Raw genomic sequence first — 6,241 nt, forward strand, 5'->3', positions numbered from 1 at the left:
AATCTAAGTTCAAAGTGTCTTCTGAGACTCAAGCAAATTCTCCACCCAAGCCCTAATAAAAATCAAAAGCAAGTTCCAGCTAGGCATAGCACTGCATGCCTCTAATCCCAGCAACTCTGGAGGCTAAAGCAGAAGGATGGCAAGTTTGAGGCTAACATCAGCAATTTAGTGAGGCCCTCAGGAACTTAGAAAACACTAAGCAATTTAGTGAGACTCTATCTTAAATATTTAAAAAGGGCTAGGGATGTATCTCAGTGGTAAGTAAAATGCCTCTGGGTTCAAGTCTCAGTGCAAAAAAAAAAAAAAAAAACATCTGAAGGCACAGGCACAAAGTAATATTTCCATTCCCAAGGGAGAAACAGGAGCACAGGGGCATAAGAAAGAAGAAATAAAAGCAAAATAAAACCAAAATCCACAACCGGGCAAACAAGTCCTGTAGCCCCATATCCATCATCTGGGGCACGTAGCAGCATGATGTTCTCTCCAAAGGGCTTATGTAGCTACACTCCTATGGCTTTGCTGGGTGCAGTCCCCATGGCCTCTCTCTTGACTTCTTTCTGCTCATCCTTGCAACTTTCCTCAGCAGACATACCATGGTACTGTCATCTCTTAATCTAGGAGGTCTCCAATGCAATTTAGCTCCAGTATCTCCATGCATCACGCTCTCAGGCAGCCCACAGGCATGCAGACCCTGCTACATGTAGTCTGGCCTTCCAGACCTTCCATTGATATCATGGTGGAAGCCTTCATGACTCCTTAAGTCCAATATCCTGTAATCCTGCTGAATCAGCACTATGCTGTTGATATCAAGGTCTGCCATGATCTCAAACAGTAGCCAAATCTCTTGAGACCCTGGATGGAGCAGTCTCTGAGTGCCTAGGCAGCTAAGCATGGTGAAGCTACATCCTGGGCCATCCCATGCAAGTATGGTGGACGACAGGTCTCTTCTCAAAGGGATTTTTAGCTTTACACCCTTGAGCCTGAGATAGGAGTGGTCCTGGCAATTCCCGAGATGACCTCAAGCCATCTTTTATTTTTTTAATTGACTTTATTTTTTAAACACATGACAGCAGAATGCATTATAATTCTTATTACATATATAGACCACATTTTTTATATCTCTGTTTGTATATAAAGTATTTTACACCAATTCATGTCTTTATACATGTACTTTGGATAATGATGTCCATCACATTCCATATCATTGCTAAACCCCCGTACCCTCCTTTCCCCTTCCACCCCTCTGCCCTATCTAGAGTTCATCTATTCCTCCCATGCTCCCCCTCCCTACCCAACTATGAGTCAGTCATCTTATATCAGAGAAAACATTTGGCTTTTTTTTGAGATTGGCTAAATTTAATTAGATAAATTATCTTCTCCAACTCCATATATTTACCTGCAAATGCCATGATTTTATTCTCTTTTATTGCTGAGTAATATTCCATTGTGTATATATGCCACATTTTTTTAAATTTCATTTATGTACTGAAGGGCATCTAGGTTGGCTCCACAGTTTAGCTACTATGAATTGTGCTGCTATAAACATTGATGTGCTGTGTCCCTATAGTATGCTGTTTTAAGTCCTTTGGGTATAGTCCCAGGAGAGGGATAGCTGGGTCAAATGGTGGTTCCATTCCCAGATTTCCAAGGAATCTCCATAATGCTTTCCATATTGGCTGTACCAATTTGCAGTCCCATCAGCAATGTGTGCCTTTTTCCCTACATCCTCGCCAACACTCATTGTTGTTTATCTTCATAATAGCTGCCATTATGACTGGAGTGAGATGATAGAGTAGTTTTAATTTGTATTTCTCTAATTCTAGAGATGATGAACAATTTTTCATATTTTGTTGATTGATTGTATATCCTCTTCTGAGAAGTGTCTATTCATGTACTTGGCCCATTTATTGATTGGTTATTCATTTTGTTTGTTTGTTTGTTTGGTGCTTTTCTTTTGGCGTTCTTCATATACCCTAGAGATTGTGCTCTATCTGATGTGGGGGCCAGAGGACAGAGGGGTAGAAGAAAAAGAGAAAAAAAAATACTCAAAGGAAGAAACCAGAGCTTTTGCTGGTTTGAGAGATCTGTTTCTTTCCTGCTTCTCTTCTCATCCAATAGTTGGGGTGTCTGTTGTAAGCTGGTGTCACTGCCCTCAGGATGGTGGAGGTGGCCAGGGTAGGAAGACTGGTCCAAGTGCAGGGTGCCTGGAAGCAGGAGTGCCACTTTCCAGTCCCTGCAGGGAGACTGCACCTCACAAGGCTTTTTTAAAAATATTTTTTTGTTTTCATTAGACATTTTATTTTTGTTTATTTATATGTGGTGCTGAGAATCGAACCCAGTGCTTCACACATGACAGGCAAGCTTTCTACCACTGAGCCACAGCTCCAGCCCCTCACAAGGCTCTTTTTTTGGGACCACTCATATGACTTGAGCGCCCAGTACTATCTCCCTATCTTGCCTGGAAATTTCGCAATTCCTGGTCTCTCTGTTAGGCTTCGCTGAACTTTAGCCTTGTCTCCCTCTCCCTTAGCAGTTTCCAACTGCGGGACCTCTCATACCAAGGAGGGTGGTTCCCTGTTTGCACTGCACACCTGTCCAACTGAGAGCTGTTTTGTGATGGGTAGTTACTCTGTTGAGTTACCACCACTAGGGAGAGGGAGGTGGAGTTGGAAACCTGGTACCTGGCCAGGTGGAGATCCAATCTGGGAACTACCCCCATCAAATATGGTGAGAAAGGTTATCCAAGATGGAGGCAGCCTGCTTCCAACGCTGGGGTGTCTGGTGAGGCAGGGGAGCTGGGCAATGGTGTTGTGTGGGGGTAAGTAGCAGCTGAGTGGCCTGCGTGGAAGCTGAGCACAGTCTGGAATTCTGCAGAGGTGCTGATCCATGATTCTGCTAAGGTACTCCCAAGCCCTGCATGGGTTAGAACTTTGGGCTTTGGGTTTTCTGGAGTCCTACTCTAATGCTGAGACTTGGAGCCCTGAACAGGGGTCACAGCACTGGTAATTTCTGCAGAAATCAGCTGTATAGGGGTCCTCTAATACTCTCAGAGAGGCAGTATTCCAACAAGGTGAAATCTGTATCATGGAGTGATATAGAATGCTGCCTACCTCTGGCCCACCATCTTCTCCTCCCTTCTCTTCATTTAAAAAAAAAAAACAGAGCAGCCAACTGTTTGTGTTCAGTTGCTTTTCAGAAACGTCCTGAAGCAGATAGTTATTGTTTGCTTCCTCATCTTCCTGGGCACAAGAGCCATGGGTCCAATATTTAAGATGATAAAAGTGGTTCATAGCCCCAACATAGATTCACTGTAGAATGACAGTGAACAAAACAATGGAGGAAAATGTGAGGTTTCCAGAGGGAAACACACACACACACACACACACACACACACCTCTAGCTCTAGGATCAGCAAGCCCAACCTTCAGTCTTATCCTCCCCCAGATTCAAATGACTTTGCAAAAGTCATCCAAAGTGGATGCTAGGGTGGGACCAGGATTGACTAAATGAGGCTCACAGATTTTGATCTGAGTTATAGCAAAACACAGGAGGATTGGAGCCTGGTCATCACTGCTTCTCTGGCCTGTGCTCTCTGGGAACCATCTAATATACCAGGACCTTCTAGCAGGACCCCCCTAGCAAGTCCCTGACCAACTGAGCCTCAGTTGAGAATCTGAAGTCATCTTGGATGCCTCCTGCTTTCATGCCTCGCTTCATCTGCCCAAATCTCCTATGTGGATAAAGGTTCTTTGTAACCAAATCGGTATCCCTGGCATCCATCCTTATTATTCATGGTAACTCAACAATTTACTGCAAAATAAAAATTAAGACAATGAATTTAACAAGGATAAATTATTAATATTCATTTTTTCATTCATTTTTTTCAGTGTAATGCTTGTAAAGAATCTAAATTTCACCAGAACTGAACCCCAAAGTGAAAATGTGGCAATATTTGAAGAGAAAAATCTAAAATTTCTAGATAATTTTCTCATATACTCATTATACTCATTATGGTTCCTCCCACTATTGCCATTGCGACAATGTGGTTATGCCCTCTGTGGTGTGAGTGTGGGCCAACAGTAGGTACTGGATGGCTACCTTAGAACCATGTACAGCAGACCTACCTCAATATAGGCCACTGACTCCAGAGCCTCATCTTTTCTAGGTGGATGACAGAAGACAAGGAGCCTGTATAACTGTGCACTCAAGATACAATGCTCTGGGGTATCTCCACAATGACCTGAATGGCTGGCTCTCCTGCTCCTTTCTGCACAGTTGATTACCAAGTTTCTGCACGTGGGATTAGCCCCACCCACCGAACCCAGAGCCTGACCTAGACCCTGAGCTCAGCCCTGCACATGCTGAACAGGGCAAAACCCTAAGGATGAGCCCTACAGTCTCCTCAACCTTCAGCCCCTGGTATCTCCTAAGACTCAGTTGCCCCAGATAGAAGTGTCCATGAGACAATTGTCACTCATCTGCTCAGGAAATGGGATTAGGCAACAATGAAGCAGGAACAAGCAAAAGCCAGGCCAGTGCTAAAGAGCATGGCAGAATCCCCACTGGTGACTTTTGGAAACTTGTTTTTCAGACATAAATGACATAAAGCAATGACTGAGTCTTACTAATTAAAGATGGATTTAGTGGGAATCTCAGGAAGGAGTGATAGGTCCTGTGATCTCTCCATTTGAATCCAAGGGAAAGAGCTCAGTCAGGAGTATGCTTTGTCCATGGTGGGAACAGACATTCTTGGGTCTGAAGAAGGCCAGAGTCGGGGTTTATGAAAAAGGCACCTGAGGCTAATGTAGAAATGTGTGATCATGAATTGAGGTGTAGAATGAAATAATAATATTAATTATACAGATGATAATAATTATGATGATAACCATGTTTTAATAGTCAAACAGAGCTTTAGTGGAAAAACATCTTGTGCTCCCCCAATCCTACAAATGTTCTTATATTCAAAGAGGACCTGGCAAGAAATATGCAGGAGTCTGGCTCCACAGAGGACCATTCATGTTTCTCTGCTCTTTTTGTTTTTGTAGAAAAGTTGTAGACAGATCTTTCTTGTTTTTCCCTAAAGAAAGCAAAGCACCAGGGTGGAAATATTACCCTGGACTGAGTGACAGTATCTCTACCTGTCTCAACTGCATGTGCACTACAGATACTACCTTCCTCTGTTGTTCTGGTCAGGGATGGGTGGGGGCAGCTCTTCTAGAGTGAGGGTGGACTCCTTATCCACAGCATCACAGGTGATAGAAGCTTTGGGATAACTGTGGGAGATATGCTCAATCTCTTCCAGCAGCAGGAGGTTGCAAAACTGCAGCAAGAAGTAGCCAGTAGTGAGGTTGGGTTTGCCCCTAGGGGATTCCTATAGGGAGGACAGCCCAGAGGTCAACACGTGTCCATGGAACTATTTTTGGAATGGAAGTCAGGACCATCCATTCTATGCATGGTGGCAGTGAACAAGTTCTGAGGGTCAGACTCAAATAGTATCAGTGTCATAGTGCTGAGGGCATGGGTAGGAGTTGGGATTCATGAGAAAATAACCTGGGAAATGAGTTGGAGGGATCTGGTCCCAGGTATCAGCCTAGGCAGCTCCTGAAGGACTATGAGTCCCTAGGGAGACCATACAAAATCCCAGGTGTTCAAGGAGTAAATTTAGAATGACAGAACAAGGAATCCAGGGCCTGTGTTCTTCACCCATTGGAATCCAAAGGAAAGAGCTCAGTCAAGAGTGTGCTTTCTCCATTGTGATAACAGGCATCCCTAGGCCTGAACAAGGATAGAGTGTGAGTTTATCATCACCCAGGATGGCTGCATGGGCCTCCTGCCCACACTCAAGGCACATTCTCATTATCCAGCAGTGGTTCCAGTACTGATTCCTTTCTCCACCTGCCTGTCTCTCACCTCCAGAAAGATCTGTCCTCAGGGCTACAGCTCCTATGATCAGGTGCAATGTCAGATGGTGAGGGGGGCACTTGGGACCTTGTCTCTGAAACAACAGCCTCCTATAGGAGTCTCTACAGAATGACATGGACTCACAGCTGTGTTAGTTCAATTCTCTGATCATGGATCTCTAGTTAGTTCAGTGACAGTATACTCCTGAATAGAGGGAACCCAGAGCAGCCACCTTTTATATCTTCACTCTATACAACCTAATGCTGAGGAAATTCAGAAATCAGGTAGTACAAAATGTTATCCTCAAGCAGATTGTTTTCTGGCACTTTTACTAGATATG

This window comes from Marmota monax, unplaced genomic scaffold (assembly GCF_021218885.2).
Source record: "Marmota monax isolate L192 unplaced genomic scaffold, Marmota_monax_Labrador192_F-V1.1 WCK01_AAM20220418_F8-fsc00462, whole genome shotgun sequence".
NCBI lineage: Eukaryota > Metazoa > Chordata > Mammalia > Rodentia > Sciuridae > Marmota > Marmota monax.